Below are 25,584 nucleotides of genomic sequence, written 5' to 3'. Positions count from 1 at the left end.
CATGACTAAGCCGCTTCTGGCGAACCAGAGCAGCGCATGGAAACGCTGTTTACCTTCCCGCTGGAGTGGTACCTATTTATCTACTTGCACTTTGATGTGCTTTCGAACTGCTAGGTTGGCAGGAGCATGGACTGAGCAACGGGAGCTCACCCCGTCACGGGGATTCAAACCGCCAACCTTCTGATCAGGAAGTCCTAGGCTCTGTGGTTTAACCCACAGCGCCACTCGCTTCGCTGGCCACCAACCTATACAGCTTTAAAAGAGAATGAGGAAAGTGAGACTATTGATGTCTACCAGCCTCGATGGCTAGACTCTGGCTCTGCAGTCAGAGGCAGAGATGCTTCTGAATATCAGCTGCTGGAAACCACAGGAGGGGGCAGCTGCTCTTGTATTCGAATCCTGCTTGAAGGATTCCCCCAGACAGCACTTGAACTACTGTGGGAACAGGACCCTGGCCTCTCCTTCCTTGGAGGCTGTGAAGGAGAGGTTGGGGGGCCACCTGCCAGGAACGCTGCAGTCGTGATCCCTGCATTGCAGGGGGTTGGGCTGGATACCCCTTGGGGGTCCCTTCCAACTCTACAGTTCTCTGCTTCTATGACTAGTTGGGCCATGGAAGAAGCTGGGCTCTTCTTCTGTCCTTATGGAACCTCCAGGTCCAGAGGCAGTCTATCCACATTCCAGGGTTCCTGTGTGCATTTGGCCAAAGTCAGGACAAGATTGTGGGATGTGAAACACAAGAGCAGCCAAGTACAACATTCCTAGAGTGAACATGTTTACATATGGGGAGGAATGTTTGTCCTTCCTGTTTCCTTCTGGCCTGGGACAGACTTCCTCTGCATGTGACTAAAGGTGGGCGAGGCCTCACCTGTGCAGGTAATGACAAAAGCACAGGGCAGGGCAGCCATCTCTCTCTCTTTGACATTGAAGAAGCAACATCTGCTTAGCCAAAGATGCTCTCTTGGCCTCCAGCCAAGAGAGGACAAAGGGACTGTCTCCTTATGAGATAGTTTCCAGGTGTATGTTACTTTTCTAAGCTAAGTCTGCCTTCTGGGATCTGATTGTGAACAGAATGTGAATAAATACTTTTTATACTTTTACAGAAGACTGTGTCGTGTCTTATCTTTTGTGAGGGAATAAGGGGGAAATGCCAGAACAGTTACTATAGAGGCTTTAGTTACAGATAGGTAGCCGTGTTGGTCTGCCATAGTCAAAATAAAAAAAATCCTTCCAGTAGCACCTTAAAGACCAACTAAGTTAGTTCTTGGTATGAGCTTTCGTGTGCATGCACACTTCTTCAGATACACTGAAACAGAAGTTGCCAGATCCTTCTATATAGTGAGAAGGTGGGGAGGGGTATTACTCAGAAGGGTGGTGGGAATGGGAGATTGGCAGATAGCTGAGATGAGCCTGTTGATGACTCTTAACGACTGTAATAGGTCTTACAGGAAAAGGCAAGGGGTGAGAAGGTGAGAAATGGCTTAGTCATGTATAATGAGATAAGAATCCAATGTCTTTGTTCAGACCAGGTCTCTCCATGGTTTTAAGTTTGGTAATGAGTTGCAATTCAGCAGCTTCTCTTTCCAGTCTATTTCTGAAATTCCTTTGTAGTAAAACAGCTACTTTGAGATCTTGTATAGAATGTCCTGGGAGACTGAAGTGTTCTCAAACCATCAAATGCCAACAGTGTCCCTCAGCTCTCTATATTGGACAAACAGGCCAAACCTTACGCCAAAGAATAAACGGACATAAATCTGACATCAAGAATCACAAAACAGAGAAACCAGTAGGAGAACACTTCAACTAACTTAGTTGGTCTTTAAGGTGCTACTGGAAGGAATTTTTTTATTTTGACTATAGAGGCTTTAGTGAGCCTGAGCAAATGCATCTGCTGCAAGTTTAAAAGGGGGAATGTTACTCTGCCAAATTGTGAACTTGTTAACACAAGTTGGAAAGCTATAATCAGACAATATATCCTCTCCTGCATCCCTGAGCATTCCCACAAGAAGGAGACTGGAACAGGCGGTCCATGGGCTATTCTTCTGGAACCTCCAGCTCCAGAAGCAGTCTACCTAGAACACCAGCTTCTTAGGGGCGTGTGGCCCTTGCGAGGACAGGATGCTCGACTAAGCTGTGCCTTTGGCCTGATCCTGCCAGCTCTGTTTAGGCTCACCAACTTCCCTACAGGCCTTTCACAGCTGCTGCCTGAGCTCCTGGGGGGGCACGTCTTCCCTGAGCATCCTTTGCCAGGCTCTGGTGGGCAAGAGGAGTGTGCGAAGCAGCTGCCTGGTGTTGGGCTCGCAGGCACGTGCTCTGGGGGCGCTAATGGGTCCCCCCCCCCGCAGCAGCAGCAGCTCTTTGCCAAGAGAGTGTCTCTTTGTCTTGATAAGGGCTGCGGATAATGGCAGCGTGTCCCTGAACTGCATTTGCAGCCCAGCCGCCACCTGTGCAACTTTGCGCTTGCGCTGGAGACGCACGTGTGTGTGATCTGGGAGCCTGTGAGGTCCAGAGGCCCTTGGCTGACCCCCAATTTGTGCCTGGGACGCACGCACACACACACACACACACACACCAGATTTCTGTCTTGCAACCAGAGGGGTTTCCTGTCAGCCTGGACCCATGGCAGGCACCCACCCTCACCTGCCTGAGCCATGCACACAGAAGCGCCCCTCTGCCGCCCTCTTGACATGGGTTTGGGCAGTTTGGGGGATCGGCTAACCGCCCCCCCCAATTCCTTTTGCAAGCTGGGAGTCCTGCTCTTAGAGCCAGCCCTGTCTTCACAGCCGTGGCTGCCTCTCTCTGGTCACAAAAGGTGCTAGAAGGATGTCCTCTAGCATGGGGAGGCAAACTAAGACCCGGGGGATGGATCTGGCCCAATCGCCTTCTAAATCCAGCGAGTTTTTACATGAGTAGACTGTGTCCTTTTATTTCAAATGCACCTCTGGTTTATTTGTGAGGCATAAGAATTTGTTCATCCCCCCCAAAAAAAAATATAGTCCGGCCCCCCACAAGGTCTGAGGGACAGTGGACCGGCCCCCAGCTGAGAAAGGTTGCTGACCCCTGTCCTATAGAATCCACAAATTGTAAGGGAGGAAGGGGACCCAAGGGTCATTTAGTCCAACCCCCCTGGGCTCCCTCCCAACCCCACAATTCTATGAGTCATTGGAGGTCTTTAGACAGGTTGGATGCTGCCTGCCAGGGATTCTTGAGCTAAGATGTCTGCATTGCAGAGGGTTGGACTAGATGACCCCTGGAGGCCCCTCCAGCTCTACAGTTCTGGGATTCTGCGCTGCTCCTGCATTTATCTCTCCGCCAGAGATAAATGACTTTCCGGCGCAGCTCCCCCCCCCCCTCCCAAAGGCCGCCTGAGTTTCACTTTTTCTCTTTTGAGATTGAGACAGGCGACTTCCCCATTATCCTCTCCAACCATCTTTCGGCGCTTTTATTCCACTCTCGCCAATCAATTACAGCTGATGCTGTTCAAGATCACAGCTCCCAACACATCAATTCAACCCTGACCTGACTTACAAGCGCTCGGAGGTTTTTCCTCCCCGTGGCCCGAATCTTGCAGCTCCTGCAAGCCAGGGACACACAGCAGATCTGCGCAAACCCAGAACCACTTCAGACGGGTCTGGGGGCTTGTCGGGGCTGAAGTGAGGTCTCTCCTGAGCCCCCTGAGCTGAACTGAGGGCCTTCAAAGGGACGCAGGTGTTTGGAAAGGAAAAGAGAGCTGGGCAGGCAGCAGGTCTGCAAAAGCTGGAACATTTCTCCCCAAGAAGAAATGCTTTTGTGACTGGCGGGGAGAGCACCCAACCAGAAGGTTTTTCGGGGCCATCCAATCACAGTATTTCGGAGGAGGGATGCTGAAGTACCCTATCACCTTGTCCTCCTGCGATCCTTGATTGCATAGGGACATAAGATGCTGCTTTATACATAGTCAGACCATTGGCTCCATCCAGATCAGTATCGCTTACACTGACTGGCAGCAGGGGCATTCTATGGTGCCTGGCCGAAGCCCAGCGTGGAGCTGCCAGTGGCGCTTGCTTGGGCAGCGCTGAGCATTCAAGCCCTTCTGAAATCTTGAGAAATCACAGAATCACAGACTTGGAAGGGGCCCCCAAAGGTCATCTGGCTGAACCCTGTGCAATGCAGGAACCCAGAACAAGAGCGGTTCTTTACTGCAGTGGCTGGAAGTGCCTTTGGCCAGCTGTGACTAGTTCAGCCGCTGCAGCCTTTCCTGGAGCAGGCAAGCCTTGCCACAGCGGTTCATGAGCTGGGGACTTCAGTGCTGGATTCCTGCAATGCACTCTTAGTAGGGCTTCCCTTGCGCTTGATCTGGAGACCGCAGTTGGCGCAGAATGCTGCAGCACGATTGCTGACAAGAGTGAGGCCTTACAGGCATAAAACACCTCAGTGCTCAGAGATCTGCACTGGCTGCCCATTTGCTGTGAGAATGTTCAGGGAGGCAGGAGAGGATAGATTGTTTATTAATATCCTTCCTAATTTGCGCTAGCAAGTCCCTTTACTTAGCAGAGTTTCACATTCCCCTTTTAAACGCACAGCAGATAGCTGGTTGCAGGCTTCCTCCCACTATTAACGGTAAGTTCCTGGTAAGTTCCCTTATATCCCTCTTAAAAGAATACACACACCATAATCTTGTGTAAAGTATATAAAACAAGTTTACTCACATCATCAGTTCACAGTTGGATCCCTGAAGGCAGACTTAGTTACAAAGGATATACATGTGGATCTATCCCATATGGAGTTAATCCCAATGTACTTTGTTGGCTGAAAGCCAACAGAGCATCTCTAGCTAAAAAGCTGCTCCAATGAGGGAGGAAGTCAAAGAGAGAGAGTGTGCTGTGTGCCTTGTCCTTTTGTTACCTGGACAGGTAAGGTCACGGCCGCCTCTAGTATGTCCCAGCCAGGAGGAAACAGGAAGCTTTCAACTGGCTGGTCTAAACATCTCCTTACACGTCCACTCTAGGAAAACAAGGAATGTTGTACTCAACTGCTACTTACATATCACCATCCCACATTTGCTACCAGGCTGAGTTCAAGGTGCTACTATTAGCATATGAAGCCCTTAAAAACTTGGGTGCATACCCCATATATATCCACATGACCACTTTGATCAGCAGAACCGCTGCTGTTGCAGGAACCATATAATCCTTTTTAATAATAATTTTTATTAATTTTCTAATTTACATTATTCATTTAAACAATCTTAAATCAATGACTTCCCTTCCTCTCATTCCGTGGTTCAGTTTCCCTGCATATTTTACATAATCCAAACCATTCAGAATTCCAACACTGCATCCATCAAACCCGTCTACGCTGCTGAATTTATCCCAGTGCTACCAGTGTTTTCATATCCCGTCTAAGTCCAATGACACAGCTGACATCATTGCATTATGACAACTGTGATTGTGACATCACTTTCTCCTTGTGTCTTTGATCTTAGCTGACAATGACTTGGAAGGAAGGCCCCCAGACTCTGGCAGACTCATGACACGACCCTTCCATCCTCCCTTCCTTCCTTCCTTCCTTCCTTCCTTCCTTCCTTCCTTCCTTCCCTCCTTCCTCCCTTCCTTCCCTCCCTCCCTCCCTCCCTCCTTCCTTCCTTCCTTCCCTCCTTCCTCCCTTCCTTCCTTCCCTCCCACCCTCCCTCCCTCCTTCCTTCCCTCCCTCCCTCCCTCCTTCCTTCCTTCCTCCCTTCCTTCCTTCCTTCCTTCCTTCCTTCCTTCCTTCCTTCCCCCCCTTCCTTCCTTCCTTCCTTCCTTCCTTCCCTCCTTCCTCCCTTCCTTCCCTCCTTCCTTCCTTCCTTCCTTCCTTCCTTCCTTCCTTCCTTCCCTCCCTCCCTCCCTCCCTCCTTCCTTCCTTCCTTCCTTCCTTCCTCCCTCCCTCCCTCCCTCCCTCCCTCCCTCCCTCCCTTCCTTCCCTCCCTCCCTCCCTCCTTCCTTCCTTCCTTACTTCCCTCCTTCCTCCCTTCCCTCCCTCCTTCCTTCCTTCCTTCCCTTCTTCCTTCCCTCCCTCCCTCCTTCCTTCCTTCCTTCCTTCCTTCCTTCCTTCCTTCCTTCCTTCCTTCCTTCCTTCCCTTCTTCCTTCCCTCCCTCCCTCCCTCCTTCCTTCCTTCCTTCCTTCCTTCCTTCCTTCCTTCCTTCCTTCCTTCCCTCCTCCCTTCCTTCCCTGGGGGGATGGGCTGGAGAGGAAGGTGCTCGATTGCTCTCCCTGAAAGCCTCTGAAATCCCTATGTGCAAAACGACTTCTATGCCCATTTCTAATTTCCAGAGAAATTATTCATGCTTTTAAAACAAAATTATGGCAATTCCCTATTCTTTTCTCTGTGGGATATAATGAGTACTTTCTCAATCGGCTTAGCGGCTAATTCTCTTGCTTTTATTACTCAGAGAAGTCATAGGGAAACTGGAGATCTCTCTCTCTCACGCTTGCTCCCTGCCTGCCTTCTGAGCCAGAGGCCTCTCTCTTTGGAATGGATCTCCTGCCCCCTGCCCCACAAAGGGGCAGCCCCTTTGCAGCCAAGTGCTTGGTCTGTATCAGGGCTGTGGGAGAGGGGAGCAGCGGGGGTCTGGCGCCCAAGGGAGCCACGCTGAGCTTCCACAGAGGGAAGCCGCTGGAGAGACGCTCTGCATGTCGGCCAGAGCAGTGCCTGCCAAATGCCTGGCTTACACCACGCAGGGCTCTCAGCTCAAGCGTCCATGACAGAGGCCTCTGCTCAAAAACCTCCAAGGAAGGAGAGTCCATGGCTTTCCAAGGGAGTCTAAACAGGGAGCTCCACTGCTGAACTGCTCTTCCCGCCAGAAAGCTCCTGCGGATGTTTAGTCAGAACCTCCTTCCTTGCAGCTGGAATCCATTGAATCGTCATGCAATCTTAGAATTGTTGATTTTGAAGGGTCACCTGGTCAACTGCCTGCAATGGATGAATCCTGGGTTCGAGTCCTACCCTCCAGAGCAGGAGAAAAGAAGCTGGCTCCACCTTCCATGGGACAGCCCTGGAGATATTGGAAGATGGTGACAATATCTCCTTTTCAGTCTCCTCTTCTCCAGGCTCAACAGACCAAACTCCAGACCCTTGATCATCTGGATAAGCTGGAGAATTTCTCCCTCCATCCTTGAACATCCTTTCCCCACCAGTACAGGGCAGGTGGGGATGTATATCAAGGGGTGAATCTCTCTCTCTCTCTCTCTCTCTCTCTCTCTCTCTCTCTCTCTCTCTCTCTCTCAACAAGTGGTTATAATTCTACTGCTTAATGGCACCATTAATTAGTGCTGTAAAAGCCCCAAGAAATATCTACAGTTTGCTTGTTTGAGTCCCAATAAATACCCACCTCAGGAGACTATTTCTGAAAGCGCAGACAAATCTTCCCGGGCTGTGAGGAGAGGAGATGATAGACTTTAATGGGCTCTAGAGGCTCTGTGTGTGTGTGTGCGTTTGTGTGTTTCCCAGGCGCCTTTGCGGTGGGTGGGGTGGTGCCATGGGGTGGAAAGCAAGGAGGAAATCATAAAAGAGCATTTAAAACATTTTGGAGCTTGCCTTAATCCTCATATATTGCCAGCTGTTCTTTATTTAGTGCAATGAATGGGGGCTTCCTGGAGAAACCACCATCAGGGGGCTGCTTTATGGGCTGGTTTTAATTCCTATGATTGTAAAGGGTTCCCTGAGGGTCATCCAGCTCAAAGCACTGCAATTCAGGAATCACAGCTGAGAAATCTATGACAGACAGCCAACTTCTGCTTAAAAACCTCCAGCGAAGGAGGGTCCCCCACCTTCTGAAGAAGAAGAAGAAGAGTTTGGATTTGATATCCCTCCTTTCACTTCCTTTAAGGAGTCTCAAAGCGGCTCACATTCTCCTTTCCCTTCCTCCCCCATAACAAACACTCTGTGAGGTGAGTGGGGCAGAGTGACCTCAGAGAAGTGTGACTGGCCCAAGGTCACCCAGCAGCTGCAGGTGGAGGAGCGGAGACGCGAACCCGGTTCCCCAGATTACGAGACTACCGCTCTCAACCACTACACCAGACTGGTGTGGTCCTTTGTTTCAACCTGCCATAGTTTTTAGGAAAGTAAGAGAAGATCTCTGCTCTCAAAGCCCATGTAAAGCAGAAATGTTTTGCCCAACATGAGACTCGAACTCATGATCCCAAGATGAAATCTTACGCTCTACTGACTGAGCTATCCCAGGTTTGGCTTTTGTTTTATTACGCATGCCCTTTGAACTTTGGATATACAAATTCAATAACTATTATTATTATTATTATTATTATTATTATTATTATTATTATTAATTGTAAGCTGCCTATCATCATCACCCCATCATTGCTATTATTTATCTGTCCTGAATCTTCCAACCTTCATATATCCACAAGTTCTAGCGTTATGGGGGAGGGGGGGGGAAACATTTCTCCATTGACTTTCTCCTGTTATAAACGTCCATCATGTCGCCTCTTCCTCGCCTTTCGCCTCAATTCTCAAACGCTGCAACTTCCTTCAGAGGGGAGCCTTGCACTGCTGTCGCGGTTCTTAAATGACAGCGAGTGGCAGCAGGGGTGACTCTCACGCCAGGCCATTTGACTTTGCTCCCGAGCCTTGGAGGGAGAGCTGCCTGCCCCCCTGTTGCCCCTGTTGGTCCCCAGGCAGCCCCTTGACCACGGGTGACCTGCCTTGCTCTCCTGCTTCTCCCCTGTGGGAAGGAAAATCAATCTCTGGCCAGGCCAGCTGCCAGGGTGTCAGTCAGCTAATGAAAAGATCCATTTTCACTTAATCTGCCCTGACTGGAGCTGCAGACCTCCTGGAGCAGCTACCTTCCTCCTCCCTCTGCCCGATCGATCGCTCCCAGACATGCAGGTACCCATCCATCTCAGGAGATCACTCGGTGGATAACAAGCGGGGGCTTGTTGGGGTTGGGGGCTGGCAGAAGAAGGTCCCCTGCCCCTGGTGTGGAGAGGGAAGGGACCCTGTGCAATGCAGGAATCACAGCCAAATAATCCCTGGTGGGTGGCCCCCCAGCCTCTGCTGAACAAAGGAGAGTCTCCCCACCAGAGTAGAAATCGTATATCGAACAGAAGGAAAGCTCTTCAATCTGATCAGGCTGACAGCAAAGAGTGAAGTTACTGTAACTTCCATCAGAGAGCTTCAGTATGCTGATGACAACGTAGTGTGCACACACTCAGAGGATGACCTCCAAACCATCCTGAATATCTTCCCAGAAGCTTATGAAAAGCTTGGCATATCACTCAATGTAATAGGTATGAGTTACTCGTGCCTAAACTGGTGCCTTTCTCGGTTGATTTGCCTTGTTAAACCTTTCTGACTGCACAGCCCCTTCTCATGGTGGCTGCCTCAGTCACTGGCAGAATCCGTCAGTGGGCGTTACTTGAACCTCTTCCAACATAAAAGTTGTTTGACACCCAGTCTCCTCCTCCTCCTCTCACTGCGCGGGAGTCTTCTGCGCAGGGAAGGCGTGGGTAGCGGAGGACCTGGGCTCTCCTCACTGATGTCCAGTGAAGAGTCCTGGAGCCCTCTCTCCACTTCCCCCGTCTGCCCCCCTTTATTCCCGGTGTTGCGCTGATTGGCTTCCCCCTCTACCTGCTGCTGGGTCCTTCGCCAGCATCATCTGGGAGCCTCCCCTTCGCCTCTCCCTCCGATGTCAGTTTCCTGACACTCAACATCCAAAAAACCAAAGTGCTGCACCAACAAGTACAAAACAACCCCTCTGCAGCGCCACAAATCCAACTCAATGGTGCAACGTTGGGAAATGTTGATCACTTCTCCCACCTGGGCAGTAGGAGGGCCGACACTGATGCCCAAATCCAGCATCACCTGAGCTCTGTGAGTTTGGCTTTCTCCCGACTGAAGTGCAGAGTCTTTGAGGACTGGGACATTCACAGGGAAACCAAAATGCTTGTTTACAAAGCTATTGCACTACCAACCTTACTATACACTTGTGAAACATTGACCACTTATAAACGCCATCTCCAACTCCTCAAAAGATTCCATCACTGGTGTCTCTCTTCTCCAGGCAAAACATGCCCAACTCCCTTAACCTCATAAAAAAGCCTCGGTTTGCAGGCCCTTCGCCATCTTGGTCGCCCTCCTCTGCGCACCTGCCAGATTGTCAGTCTCCTCCTTGAACCAAGGTGCCCAGAACTGGACACAGACTTCCAAACAAGCAGTTCCAACTAATTAACCAGTTTGCTTTTTTAAAATCAGGAGATTCCTGCCTTCGACTGGACGGATCCCAGCCAATTTGACAGTTATTTGATTCTACTATTGCTGATATTTTAAGGTGTTTTTTCCCTCCAAAGAAAAGCATTCTGAGCTGGAACGGAAAGTGTGAGCATAACTTCTTGCCCTCTTTGGAAGGTGAGTGGCCGATGGCGTTCGCCTCGCTTGCGGCAGGCCAGCGACTCCAGGCTCTGGCTGAGTTCCAGACCTCATGCAGCCCCTGTGACCCCAGCCCCCCAGATCCTGTGACTTACAGCCCCTTGAATGACCTTCTCTAGGAGCCAGCTTCCTTCCCAGCCACTGCTCAGAAAAAGCCACATGTCATTTCTCAGACACAAACTGAACGCGGCTGTTAATTAGTTGGAACTGTTGATTTGCAAAGCCTGGCGTTTTGGAGGGGGCGAAAAGCACTTGCCACCATGTTCCTCTCTTGATTAGAAGAATGACACGATGGCCGCAGCATCCGCCTGGCAGTGCAATTGATCCCCTCCCACAGGCAGCCATCCTTATTGGTCAATGGCGAGGGTGGGCACCTCCGGGCAGACCCCTCCCCCGACGAGTGGCACCCCCGTGGGCAGAAGCAGGGCGACATGGGAGCCCACCCACCTCCTGCCCCTCTGCTCCCCCCTCCCTGCCAGGGCAGCGTGGCAGGACTCCCAGTTACGGAGATTGCCAGCTTTGCTTTGGGAAACCTAGGCTGGACTTAATTGGAAAAAGGAAGTGTCTTGTCTCGTGTTGCCTTTGGGCAAATTGCACGCTGCGGCTTAATAGAAAGTGTCTAGAGTTGCTTTCCAAGTAATTAAGCAATAATGTATGGCTCTGCCGCGCGGGTCCCTCTCGGGCGCAAAGGTGATGGAGCTGGCACGAAAGGCAGGAAGGCAGGCAGGCTGGAGTCGGCCACGCAGGGGAGCAGCCTCTCTCCCCCAGGATGGGGGCCGCTGTGGGGCCAGAGAGCTCTGCAGGGAGCTGCCCTGGCTCTGTGGTGGGACACCTGCTGGGCATGCAGAAGGACCCGGGCTCATTCCCCTTCAGGTGCTGGATCTTGCGAAGCCAGGGAGCCTGGAAGGGGAGTCGCTGCTGCCGGCCTGAGCCAATGCAAGGCCACTTGACTGGGCAAGCAGAACTATGCCTCACAATTGCCACCTTCAGTCTGGAGATAGGAAGAGCCATCTAGTGCAGCCTCCTGCTCTCGCAGTGCCTGTGGGGAGAAGCCAGAAGGAAGGATCTGAGCATAGGAACAACACTCTCCCCCCCCCCCCGGGGGGTTTCCAGAATAATCTGGGATTCAGAAGCCCTGCCGCCTCCAACTGAGGAGGGCAACGCAGAGCGATCTTGGCCAGGAGCCTTTAGTAGCCCTCTCCTCCTCCAACCCTCTTTTAAATCCATTTAGCGCTGGATCTAGATCCATCAAATAAGCGCTTCGGTTAATTGCGTTGCAAACTTTGTGTGAGAAATCGGGTGAGCAAAAATGGGACTCCACAGCGCCATCTGGCGTCACAGTGCCAGAATGCAGCAACAACGCATATAAAGGGATTTTTCTTTGCCAGTGCAGCTGAGTCCTCGGCTGGTGGCCATCGCTGTGTCCTGTGGCAGGGAGTTCCGTAGTTCAACTCTGCATTGCTTGAAGAAGGACTTTCTCTTCTCTATCCTGAATCCTCCAACAGTCAGCTTTGTTGGACGTCCCCAACTTCTAGTGTCATGAGAGGAGGAAAGCCTTACTTGGTAAGAGAGTTCCTCCATCCTGTTGATCATTTTGGATGTCCCGGGGGGTCACAACAAATCTCCCAGGGGCCAGATTTCCTTAGCAAACCTCAGAAGACAAAAGGGCTGTTTCAGGACATTCTCAGAACCAAGACTGAGGGGGTGGAGTGAGAGCACCTGGCCATATTTTCTCCTCTTCTCTCCTCGTTTTTTTCATGTGACTTGAATTTTCCCAGACAGATCACTTGTGAGTTGCTCGCTGAGTAAAGGGGCCGGTCAGGGCCAAGTCCTGAGTAAGTCTGGCCTTGTTAGGGACTGACCTGGCCTTCAGCAGCAGCAGCAGAGTCAGACCAGAGGCTCAAGGGATACGCTTCTGTCCTTCCTTGCTCACGGGGTGACCTGCAGGATTCCTGCCTGCGCTTCAGGCTTCCAGGGTGCCCCTGCGAGGGGAAAGGGGGGCTCGCCATATTGATGTAAACACAATCTGCTCCTTATGGGGTACCCAAGAGCCCGTATAGAGTCCTTAAGTGGGTTCCCTATCATAGGAGAAAATAACAGAGGCCAACCAGAGAATATTGAGAAGCACAGCAGCTAGTAAGCCTGATCTTTATTGATCTCTTGCAACAGGGTCCCCCACTCCCCACACGCAGGAGGGAGGAGGAACCCAGAACAATGGGGTGCAAGCCCTTATATAGACTTTTGAAATTGCCCACCCTGTAGCTCAAGACCACCCCCAGAAACATCATACATACATGACTGAAGGAGGCTGTCTGCAGCAGAAAACCTGTCTGCCAGGATACCTGACAATGGTCACTGATGGCTTTTACCTGGGCAGCCTGGCCATTCTTTTGTGATGGTAAATACTCAGTTCCTGAATCCAGGTCACAGGCTCACCCTATTCATACACAGATAGGCCCTTAAGACAGGATTTCTGAGCAAAGAGACAATGGGGAGGTTTTCCCATTTCCTCCCTCCTTGCAGAGAAACATTTGAGGTCCATTTGGGAGAGTCAAAATGGTGTCAGGATTGCTCTCCTGTACTATTTCAGACACGTAGTTTATATAGTCACGTATGTGTTTGCCTTGTAAATTTATGAACATTTATTTTATATATATGAGATCCTAGAATTCCTATCACACTTGCACACAGGGTGACCTGCAGGCTCCCTGCCTGCGGAGCTGGTGCGCTGCCGCTGGGCTTCAGACTTCCAGGGTGCCCCTGCGAGGGGAAAGGGTGAGTCTCTTCGAGACAAATTCTTTGTAGGAAGCAATAAATCAATGGCCAGGGCTGTGGCTCAGTGGCGGAGGGCCTGCCTTGCAAACAGAAGGTCGCAGGATCAATACCTGATGGCGTCTCCTCCAGGTACAGTCCAGAGAGACTCCTGCCTGAAATCCTGGACAGTCGCTGCTGCCAGTCAGTGCTGGCCACACTGAGCCAAGTGAAGCAAAGGTCTGGCAATATCAGAGGCAGATTTCTGTGGTTTCTATAACAACAGCAGCAGGATGCCTTGTGCCTGAAAGCAAACAAGCTTTGAAGGGATGATTCCCCCCCTTCTCCGCAAAGATGAGGGGGTGGGACGTGCTTGTGAAAAGCAGGAGGGGGCAGTGGTGTGGGGGGGGGCAAGGAGGGACCCCCGCAGAGGCTGCCTGCTGAGATGCTGGTGGGGCTTGAAAGGCTTCATTGCAGGACCAACCCAAAAGGCTCCAAATTGATCATTATCATCCCCCAGAAGGAAAGAAAGGGTCTCTGGTTGTTCTTGCGATTGGCAAGACTTGGGTGGCGAGAGAAGAGCCACGCAGAGCTGGCAAGCGAGGGAGTCTGGATGACGCCCAGAGGGCGGACCCCCGGCTGCCAAGCCCTGTGCCACCCTGGGGGGGAGGCACATCCGTCCGCCAAGCCTCGGGTTGTGGCTTGGCTGGCATTGGGGGCCTGGCCTCGCCAGCAGGGCACAGACCCAGGCCTGGCATCTGCGCTGGCCCTGCAAGGGAGCGGCAGCCACAGCCTCACATGGGAGGGGGGAGGCGTGGATTAGGAGCCAGCAGTCAAGCAGGAGGGCAAAGCAAGACCCCCACCCCCACCCCCGGCCAGGCTGCTTTAGGAGCTTCTAAGAACTCCTGCTGCTGCCTGGAGATGGATCCTGGCCACCTGCCCAGAGGAATGGGCCAAGGACAGGCATTTTCCCAGCACCCGGAGCAGGAGGAGGAGGAGGATGGGGGGGAAGCAGCTGGGTTGAAGGCTGCCAAGGCTGCCTGGGAGTCTGCTTCTGCTGTTTCTTCTTCAACGATCACTCGTAGCATCACTTGTAGCCAAGTAAGATTGTCTTCCATAAACAAGGTTTTAACAATGAGTCCGTAAGTGACTGTGGAGGCCAATTCTGGATCCACACATCCTTCCACAGTGGGGACATTGGTTTCTGGGCGAGAGTTGATCACGGTGTGGATTTGCCAAGCGTGCCTTCCTCTTCGCACGTTTCTCCCTTGCGTCCTGAGTTCAAGTGTCTTCAAAGCCCAGGACACCTTTGGTCAAGGCTGTTCTCCAACTGGAGCACTCGCAGGCCAGTGTTTCCCAATTGTTGGTGCTTATACTACATTTTTAAAGATTTGCCTTGAGACAGTCTTTAAACCTCTTTCCTTGATCACCAGCATTACACTTTCCATTTTTAAGTTCGGAATAGAGGAGTTGCTTTGGAAGACGGTCATCAGGCACCCAAACAACAAGACCAGTCCAACAAAGTTGATGTTGAAGAATCGTTGCTTCAACCCTGCTTCATAAATATGTTGGAACCAGGTCACCTTGATATGACCCTCTCTTCTGACTTCCTTCCTTCCTTCCTTCCTTCCTTCCTTCCTTCCTTCCTTCCTTCCTTCTCCAATGCCAAATGCAGATGACTGGAGCAGGGGAATGGGCAGGCCTCCTGAGCACGTAAGGAGAGGCTGCAGAATCAGGGCAACAGCCCATCTAGCCCCTCACCCTCTTCTCAGAGTGGCCGACCAGATGACCATTATCAGGATCTGAGCACAGGAGCAACTCTTCCCTGCTGTAATTTGCAGCCACTGGCTACTTTTTGCAAGAGGAATTCCACCCACCCCATGGGAGAAGCAGGAAGAAGCCCAGAACAAAGGGATGCTCCCTCTTTTATAAGTTTCCCCTTTTCCCCATAAACGCCTCTGGTGAAGCATCATGCAGACATCATAGATACATCACACATATGTCACAAAGGAGGGAGGTCTCTGGCAGAAACCGGTTCCTCAGGTTCTGCCAGCCTCCTCCTCACACCCACCGAGATCCTGCGCCACCGGAAGCAGCACCAGGCGCCCCCCTGACAACAGCGCCACCGGCGGGGGCCTCTCAAGGTTGCGGGAGCCTGGCATGGGGGTCGCCTTCTTCCTCCCCCTGGTGCTTTCCCTCAGCCTCACGAACTGACCCCCTGCCCCTCTCCTTCCTACTTGAGCTGCCCTGAGCCTGGACTTGGGGGGGGGGCTCTTTACACCTGGAAGAGTGTAAATAAAAAGGTGTGGCTCTGATGAAAGAGCTGGGCTCTGCCTTTTGGCTTCTAGTGGGGCGCCACCCTGGAGCAAAGGGCCCCTCGATTTCCCCAAATCCAAGAGTCCTTCTGGGTTCAGGAGCAACACTCTTCACCAGTGGAGAGACACTTCGGTCTTTCTTAAGAGTAGCCTCCTGGATCTGGCCCATTGTGAACACCTTTGGCGAAGCATCATGCGTACATCACAGACACATCGCACATATGTCACAAACAGGGAGGGGGTTTCAGGCAGGTTTGCCCCCAACTCTCCCTCCCCCCCCCCCAGACACCCATCAAGTAATGCAGAAGAAACATCTACAAGTCCCTGTTTTCCTGGTCAAGGTAACCACACTCCTTTGTCCTGACGGAGGAATCCATTCCTGGAGGGTCTGCTATTGTCTGTGGGATAGACCAGTAAGAAGTAAGTAGCACACAAAACACTACCAAACCATTCTATGTTCTAAATCTTATATTAATAAGATGTGCTGGTGTGCTTTCGAACTGCTAGGTTGGCAGGAGCTGGGACCGGGCAACGGGAGCTCACCCCGTCACGGGGATTCGAACCGCCGACCTTCTGATCGGCAATCCCTAGACTCTGTGGTTTAACCCACAGCGCCACCCACATCCCTGCCCCCTCCCAACCTTTACATAAATTCTGGTAACGCCCCAAACCTTTCCCAGCCCTGCAATATCCCTCATGAGGTGAGGCAACCAGAACCGCACATGATATTCTTCCGAATGCAGCTGCACCATAGATTCCTGTAGCGACTTGAGGTGCCAGCGCTCTGATCTCACCCGGCAGCCGGTGTGGCAGGAGAATGAGGAAGGTCATCTCTGGCAAGGTGACTCTGCTTATCAGCTCCCCTTAGCAGAGGAAGCCGCTCTCTCGCCCTGACACTTGATATATGGCCTCAGCAGCGTGGATCCGGCCCCCCACTGCGCATGAGTGATGCCTCAGCAGTTCCACTGCAATAACCCTCCCGGGCACTTTGCAAGTTGCCTGCGAAGAAGTCGCTCCAGGCTGGCACATTTTCCTTGGCTAGAAAACTCTGCTAGCGAGAAACCTCTCCAGCTCCCTGCCTGCCCCTTTGCTGCAGAATCATAGAAATGTACAGTTGGAAGTGGCCCCAAGGGCAGGGCCGGCCTGTCTCATTTCACCGACTGAGGAAAGACAGGACGGTGCTGCCCTGAGCCGCCGCTGAAACCTCGCTTGCTGGGGGGAGGGGGCAGCAGCAGCGGCAGCTGCTTCCGGGATCCAGCAAGAGCCTTGTGAGATCTCATGGGGTTTTCCAAGGCTCCCACAAGATCTTGCTGGAGCCCGGAAGTCCATGGCACTGCCCCATGGATTCTGCCGCCTGAGGCATGGACCTGCCCAAGAGTCATGTAGTCCAACACTCTGCAAGGCTGGAATCACAGCTAAAGAATCATGTTAATGGAGAGTTGGGGGGGGCACCAAGGATCATGCCACTGGTCAGTCTCTGTAGCCATCCCACCCACTGGGACCACTTGGCAGCTGGCAGGGCCACACAGAAGGCAGCTCTAGGAAAGGGTCTCCCACCAGCCTTTTCAGTCTTGCTCAGGTGAAAGACCCACGCTCTCTCACTCCCCCAGCAAGTCCCCAACTGGCCCTCTGCCTCCCCTTAGTATCACAGAACTGTTGAGCTGTAAGGGACCCAAGGGTCATCTAGTCTGACCCCGTGCAACGCAGGAATCACAGCTAAAGCCTCCATGACAGATGGCCATCCCAGCTCTGCTAAGAAACCTCCAAGGAAGGTGTCACCTTCCAATCCACCGTCAAACAGCTCCTGCCCTCAGAAAGCTCTTCCTGACGTTCATCTGGAATCTCCTTTCTTGTCACTTGGAGCCATGGGTTCGAGTCCTGCCCTCCGGAGCAGGAGAAAACCAGTCTGTTCCCTCTTCCAGCCCTTGAGATGTTTGAAGATGGCTATCACGTCTCAAGTCTCCTCCAGGCTAAACCTGCCCAGCTCCTTTGAGCATCGATTCCAGACCCCCGGCCCTGGTTCGGTGGAGTGTGGGCTCCCCCCCCCCACATCAAGGGCTGGCGGTGTGTGTGTGTGTGTGTGGTTCCTCATTGCGAGGAGGAGAGGCCCAGTTGTCGATTGCCGCAAAGCGATGCCATTAAGTGGGTCAGGCTTGTGCGATGGAGGAGGGAGGGGGCAGCGAATGCCGCACGAGCAAAGCTTTGCAGGGATGGTAATGAGCTATTTACAAAGCAAGGCCGTCTCTGCAGTGAGCAGCGCAGCTCTGAGCCGGTCCACCTCCCAAGGGCTCCTGGGCGCGGCTTGGCTGGTGGTTTCCCACAAGGGGCATCCGGTTGGCCTCAGGGGGAAGACGGTGCTCCAAAAACCAGGTTCTTCTTGTGTTCTTAAGGAGCCTCCAGGATTAGGCCAGTCACTTGTCCTGCAAAACACAGGATTGACCTGTATTTCAGTGTGAAATCCTACATCCTGTATTGATATAGTTTTGTCCTGTATTTCAGGTCCTCTCTCTCTCTCTCTCTCTCTCTCTCTCTCTCTCTCTCTCTCTCTCCTAAGATAGGGATTAATTCCAAATGCATGTGTTTGAAAGCATATGTGGAAATTCATTGTTATGAAAATATCTAGGTGTGAGGCTGCTTAGTCGCCCAGCTCCTTGGGCAGAGTCCGTGGGTCCCTGCAGAAGAAAGAAGGAGTCCAGCAAATAGCTGTAGACCAAAGTTTATTGCGCAACAGGTTCAAAGGGGAATTTTGAACCTTGAGGATGGGGTGACCAGGACTTCTAAACGTTTCTATCTTATCTCAGTATACAGTTCATTAAGCATCATCACTACATCATTGCTACATCAGAAAAGGGGAGGGTTATACATGATCACTGCAGATGGTGACAGCAGCCACGAAATTAAAAGACGCCTGCTCCTTGGGAGAAAGGCGATGGCAAACCTAGACAGCATCTTAAAAAGCAGAGACATCACCTTGCCAACAAAGGTCCGTATAGTTAAAGCCATGGTTTTCCCAGTAATGATGTATGGAAGTGAGAGCTGGACCATAAAGAAGGCTGATCGCCAAATAATTAATGCTTTTGAATTCTGGTGCTGGAAGAGACTCTTGAGAGTCCCATGGGCTGAAAGAAGATCCAACCTCTCCGTTCTGAAGGAAATCAGCCCTGAGTGCTCACTGGAAGGACAGATCCTGAAGCTGAGGCTCCAAGACTTTGGCCACCTCATGAGAAGAGAAGACTCCCTGGAAAAGACCCTGATGTTGGGAAAGATGGAGGGCACAAGGAGAAGGGGACGACAGAGGACGAGATGGTTGGACAGTGTTCTCGAAGCTAAGGATACATTTATGCATAATATTTGTAACATTTAACAACTTTAAAGATGTGCCCCCCCCCCGTAATTTCCGTAACATCATGCATTTAAGTTCTGGGTATCCCAGCACAGTCAGATTTGCAAATTTGTGTGTGTGTCTGTGTGTGACAAATTCCAGAGGGGCTGTGCTGTGAGGCTGCAAAAGATTGCAATGGATTGCTTGGAAGTCACTTCCGCACCAGATGGAGAGAAAAAATCGACCCCCCAACTGCCTCGCCCAGCCCTGCCCTGTATTCCTGTATTTTGCCAGAACAAAGGCGGCACCCGTCCTCCAGGCCCAGGAGCAGTCTACCTGGACTTCTAGGTCCAAGGGGGCATTTGGCCAGTGTGAGACCAGGAGGCTGGAGCAGAAGGGCTCTCCAAGGCCTGTTGGCTCTTCTGATATAATAATAATAATAATAATAATAATAATAATAATAATAATAATAATAATACCCCGCCCATCTGGCTGGGTCTCCCCAGCCACTCTGGGCGGCTTCCAACAGAACAGTAAAATACAATAACCTATTAAACATTAAAAGCTTCCCTAAACAGGGCTGCCTTCAGATGTCTTCTAAGAGTTTGGTAGTTATTTTTCTCTTTGGCATTTGGTGGGAGGGCGTTCCACAGGGCGGGTGCCACCACCGAGAAGGCCCTCTGCCTGGTGCCTTGTAACCTCACTTCTCACAGGGAGGGAACCGCCAGAAGGCCCTTGGAGCTGGACCTCAGTGTCCAGGCTGAACGATGGGGGTGGAGACGCTCCTGAGGGTCTGACATTGTGTCCCGAGAGAGTCTGAGAGAGGCACTTTCCCCCTGATACAGAAGGGGGGGCATGTCTTCTTCACCTCCTTCTTCGCTACAATATATCCATTTATTTCCAATTGTCAATGTCAAAAGGGACTATAATCTATAAAATTCATAGAAAATCAACGTGCCCATTTGCTCAATTTCTCTAGGACTCCATGACACCTCCCCTGTCCTCCATAATCCCTCAAGCAAGGTGTCAAGACCCTAATCCTGTCAAACCACTCTGCCAAGCCCTTCCTCCGGGCAATGCCAGTGACAGACTATGCATACTTGGACCATTGTCTTCTCAGGATGTGCTTATCTGCGCATATCTCCAGCTCTCTGCATATTTCCCCCCTCCCTCCTCCATATGTTAATCTGGTGTGACCCAACCTCTTCTTAATGTATTCATGATGTAACTGAGATGTATTTTGCACTGTATTCTGGGACATGGAGGGAAATTTCAAAAGTTCATGTCGCCCCTTTCTCGCTGTTCAATCTCGCCTTGAACCTGTTGCGCAATAAACTTGGATCTTCTGCATCTTGCTCCTGTCTCCGGCTGAGCTCATTTTCCTCCGCAGGGACCCGCGGACCTAGGCCGACCAGCTGGGTGGCAGAGCAGCCTCGCACCCAGATTTTACCGTAACACCCCAGAGGGCCAGGCGCAAGTGGTCAGCCCTGCAGCCAAGGCGGGGGGGGGGCCTGGAGTGTTTGTGCTGCTGATATTTCTCAAAGTTAAGAGCTCATTAATTCCAGGCCTCGAACGTAAGCACAAACACCAAGCCGGTACATATTTAATGTTTTATTCCGGCCCTGTAATTAAATTAAATGAAAGCAATTTCCCATCAACTCAGGTTACCCAAAGAGAGGGGGTTGGAATTAAAATGCGGGCATGCATTCTCAGCTGCATCAGCAGAGCAATTATAGGGAGAAATTAAAACCCCTTTAGTGAAATAATGAAATGTTGCTTTGTATCAAAAGTGTCCAAGATTTCATTTTGAGCTCTGACAGGTTATTACAGATTCGAGGGCCGGACGGAAAGCATATTTTAATTGCAGGCTCATTTGCATTTGAAGCAGCACCTGATCTCAGCTGCGCCAGGGTCTTCCCCGCCTCCTCCCACCCTTTCTGAGCAGCCCTGGGGGGCAGTGCTGAGACTGGGGGGGCAGGACAAGGGGGCAGGCCCAGGGAGGGGCTTTCACCAGCCCGGAAGGGAGGGGCGGTTTTTCCTCCTTGCAGGAAGGATTTGTCAGGGTTGGAGCTTTGATATCGCCCAGGTATCAGATCCCTTGGGAATGGTCACGGGAGCAGGGTGGCATTTATTGTGGCACATCGTATGTTGGCATGTGATATCCATGCAGAGCAAAACGTGGCGCGAAAACTCAGTCAAATCCTGCTCCCACCAGCTCCACGTCATTCACAAGGATGTCAGGAGAGCCTGCAGCCCACCTGCGCCAGACTCCTGTTCCCCCAGTGGCCACCCAGGGACCTCAAAGGGAAACCGCAGCCAGGATCCAAGCACAGGAGCAAGACTTTCCCCTCTGGTGGCTTCCGGGAACTGCAGCTCAGAAGCATCTCTGCCTCCAGCCATCCTGGTGTTATAAGAATTCGAAGGTCCCAAATATAAAATAACATTCATAAATGTAAAAGGCAAACACATAAGTATATAAACCACGTGTCTGAAATAGTACAGGAGAGCAATCCTGAAGCCGTTTTGACTCTCCCAAATGGACCTCAATATATTTCTCTGCAAGGAGGGAGGCAAATGGGGAAAGCCTTCCCTCTGTCTTTTGCTCACAAATCCTGCCTTAAGGGGTATCTGTGTATGAACAGGATACCTTGCCAAGGCCTAAAACCACCAAAGTTGTGACGAAATGCTATGGGGAAGGCAAAACCTGCCAATGCAGGGGAAATTCCTTCCTGGTTCTGAATACACCAACCATCTTACAACCGCAGCAGCGCCAGCTGAACTGGAATGCAAAATAATAGCCTGTAAGGAAAAAAATCATTAATTTGAAGACCACTGACCTAGGATGTCTTGAGAGTCCCATGGACTGCAAGAAGATCCAACCAATCCATTCTGAAGGAAATCAGCCCTGAGTGCTCACTGGAAGGACAGATCCTGAAGCTGAGGCTCCAATACTTTGGCCACCTCATGAGAAGAGAAGACTCCCTGGAAAAGACCCTGATGTTGGGAAAGATGGAGGGCACAAGAAGAAGGGGACGACAAAGGATGAGATGGTGGGACAGTGTTCTCAAAGCTACCAGCATGAGTTTGACCAAACTGCGGGAGGCAGTGGGAGACAGGAGTGCCTGGTGTGCTCTGGTCCAGGGGGTCACAAAGAGTCGGACACGACTAAATGACTAAACAACAACGACCTAGGATGAAATTATGGATGCAAGAAATTATTCATTTGAGGGAGGGTGGGTGGATGATCCTGGAAGGAAGAACAGCAAAGAGGCTTGAGCAACAGAGTTATCCTCCATCCATTGTCCTCCCTGGCTAAGGGCGGGTCAAAGGCCGGCCCAAGCAGGTGGGTGGCACCCGCCCAGGTGGGTGCCGCAAACCTCGCCCACCTGTGGGGAAGGGAGGGCAGATATTGTGTATGAATAGGGTAGGCCTGTGACCTGGACTCAGGAAATAAACTATTAGCCATCACAAAAGAATGGCCAAGCTGCCCAGGAACACAATCAGTGACCATTATCAGGTATCATGGCAAACAGGATTTCTGCTGTGGACAGAATGTATGTATGTATGATGTATGTATGATGTTTGTTTGTATGTATGTATGATGTTTTGCGGGGTGGTCTTGAGCTACGGGGGAAGGGGGATTTCAAATGTCTATATAAGAGCTTGCACACCATTGTTCTGGGTTCCTCCTCCTTTCCTGCGTGTGGGGAGTGAGGACCCTGTTGCAAGAGATCAATAAAGATCAGGCTTACTAGCTGCTTTGCTTCTCAGTATTCTCTGGCTGGCCTCTGTTATTTCTTTCAACTCTGCACACTTTCTTCCATCTGTCCTGAGAACCTCCCCGCATTCAGCCTCCTTTTCGCCCCTGAGTTCTGCTGAGAGGGAGGGAAACTTTTCTCCAGGCCAGGCACCATCTAGTTCTAAGAAACTAATTTTATGCAGCCCATCTTCCTGAGCCTCCTCTCTCAGCTGGATTCCAAAAACCAAGAGCTTGTTTCTCTCTCTTCCTCCTGCAGATTCCTCCTTGAGCTCCAGCCAGGGAGGGGGAAGGAAGACTTGCCCCCTCTGGGCTCACCCTTTGCAGAATAAGTCCCTTCTGCTGCATGGAGCCCCTTCAGAAGAGACTCTGGATATCGAGGTCCTCGTTGCCCCAAGATCACATTTGCAAAGGAGATGCTTCAGGAACTGGGGGGGGGGGGTATTGACTTAACAAAATAAAATGCTTTCACTGGACCCAAGCTAACAAAATGAATTTCCATAGGGACAAACGTCAGGTTCTGCACTTAGGCAGGAAGAACCAGATGCACAAATATAGGATGGGGGCACCTGGCTTCCTGGTTTTCCCAGCAGTGATGTATGGAAGTGAGAGCTGGACCATAAAGAAGGCTGATCGCCAAAGAATGGATGCTTTTGAATTCTGGTGCTGGAGGAGACTCTTGAGAGTCCCATGGACTGCAAGAAGATCCAACCTCTCCATTCTGAAGGAAATCAGCCCTGAGTGCTCACTGGAAGGACAGATCCTGAAGCTGAGGCTCCAAGACTTTGGCCACTTCATGAGAAGAGAAGACTCCCTGGAAAAGACCCTGATGTTGGGAAAGATGGAGGGCACAAGGAGAAGGGGACGACAGAGGACGAGATGGTGGGACACTGTTCTCGAAGCGACCAGCATGAGTCTGACCAAACTGCGGGAGGCGGCGGAAGACAGGAGTGCCTGATGTGCTCTGGTCCAGGGGGTCACGAAGAAGCGGACACGACTAAACAACAACAACCTGGCTTCCTAGCAGTGCATGTGTTATAAGAATTTTAAGGTCATATTAAAAATATGTTCATATCTTTATATATAAACCATATGTCTGAAACCCCACAGAAAGGGTCCTGAACAAATTGACCTCAAATATTTCTCTGCAAGGTCAAAGTGGGAAACCTCCCCATTGTCTCTTTCCTCATTCAAGATATGAATAGGGTGTGAGCCTGTGACCTGGCTCAGGAACGAAGAATTTATCATTACAAAAAACTGGCCAGGCTCCCCAGGCAATCCAATCAAGTAAGCATTAACAGGTAACCTGCCAGACAGGAGATAAACAATGCACTCAGATTTCTGTTGTAGACTGCCCTTTCTGTGATGTAGGTATGATGTATCTGGGGGGTGGTCTTGGGTTACACCCCTTCTGTGATGTATGTATGATGTATGGCGGGGTGGTCTTGAGCTCCAGCGCAGGCAATTTAAAATGTCTATATAAGGGCAGGCACACCTTTGTTCGGGGTCCTCCTCCTTTCCTGCGTGTGAGGGGAGCACCCGGTTGCAACAGATCAATAAAGATCAGGCTTACTAGCTGCTTTGCTTCTCAATATTCTCTGGCTGGCCGCTGTTATTTTTCTCCGACCGATGGAGAACCTGCAAAGGACTCTACAAGGGCTCTTGTGTCCCCCATAAGGGAATAAGGGCAGATTTTCGTTTATTACAGAATCAGATAGACTGCCTCTGGAGCTGGAGGCTCCCTCTTCCGTCCATCGCTCCCACCGACCCCCATTGCAGGGGGTTGGTCTAGATGTTTCTTGGGGGGGGGGAGATCTCTCCCAACTTGAATGTTCTGTAATTCTGCAGCTCCCTGTCTCTTCCATGGCCCCTGTAATGCTAAAATTAACACGTTCCTGATTCACAGTTTCCTGCAGAAAGGGTCCCTTGTGGGGAAGAAGGGAAGGCTTCATTTAAAGTAGCTAAGCTGCTTTTTATTTGGGGTGGGGGTGGAGAGGACGCATTTTCCAGCCCCCCCCCCCCCACTTCCTGGGCCACCACCTCCTGCCTTGCCAGTAGCTCTTTGGCAAGTTGCCTCAGACGGGACCCAAAACGTGCTGAGTAAAAGCTCAAGAGGAACAAATAAGTAAATGGCGTGCTATATTTTTGTTTTATTGATCTGGCTCCCGAGGAGACGCTGGAGGCCCAATAAGCAGCGGGAGAAGATCAGGGAGGTGGGGAGGGAGCCGGGAGGCTCTGAAGATGTGCCAGAAGGAGAACCTACAGGGGGGGTCCTAAATGGCCCAGTGGGACCCAAAATACCGAGTTGGAAGAAAAAGGGAGATGGGAGATGGGAACCTCTGAGAGCCAGAGACACCAGCCGGGAGGATTCATAGGAACACCAGAAGCACCCGGCTGCTGGATCTGGCCAAAGGGGGCACATCTAGCTCAGCATCCTGTTCCCAGTGGCCAGGTGCCCCAAAGAACCCAGATAGACTGCCTCTGGACCTGGAGGTTCCACCAGAACATAAAGAGGCCTGTTGCCCAGTGGGGAAGCAGTCAGGAAGATACGGGAGGGCCACCCATGTCACCAGCCCAGCCCCTTCCCTACCACTCCGTGGGGCACCTGCGCTTTGGGGTGGGGGCAGCGGCTTCCCACCCCCAGGGGCAGCCATTTCCCTCCCCCTGGAGAGCTTCACGAGCACCAGGCACTGGCTGGCGCTGGGTGCAAAAGCGTGTTTGTTGGGGAAACCGTCCTGCTCTTCCTTATGGGAAGCTCAGCTCAGCGGACGACAACCTCCAAAGAGCATTCAGGCATTTAGGACAGCGGTGGCGAAAAAATTAGGATGGCAGAAGCAGGAGAGAAACACTGTTGCAGGAATTTATGTATAGGTGGGGGGGGGGTGTTGCCCCTCCAGCAGATGTCATGCACATGCAGCCCACTACCAAAATCAGCACAATCACTCTTGTGACTTTTGTGATTTGTCACCACAAAACACTTCATCACAGTTTCTTCCTATCTATTCAAAGGGCCTTTGCTGCACGATACCAAATGTAAGAA

General features: G+C 51.4%; 1 long non-coding RNA gene across 1 annotated transcript in view; it reads left to right on the top strand.

Annotated features, from left to right (window-relative positions):
- Positions 1-22,568, top strand: part of LOC309537035 — a 177,187-nt gene extending 154,619 nt beyond the window's left edge. The window contains exon 3 of the long non-coding RNA XR_014221777.1: positions 22,448-22,568. This is a non-coding gene — a long non-coding RNA (uncharacterized lncRNA). The remainder of the gene's footprint in view (positions 1-22,447) is intronic.
- Positions 22,569-25,584: the final 3,016 nt, after the last annotated feature.

The sequence above is a fragment of the Podarcis vaucheri genome, assembly GCF_965113315.1.
Source record: "Podarcis vaucheri genome assembly, chromosome: 7".
NCBI classification, from domain to species: domain Eukaryota; kingdom Metazoa; phylum Chordata; class Lepidosauria; order Squamata; family Lacertidae; genus Podarcis; species Podarcis vaucheri.
Note: the sequence above shows the minus strand (reverse complement) of the source record. Positions and strands in the feature narration are given on the sequence as shown.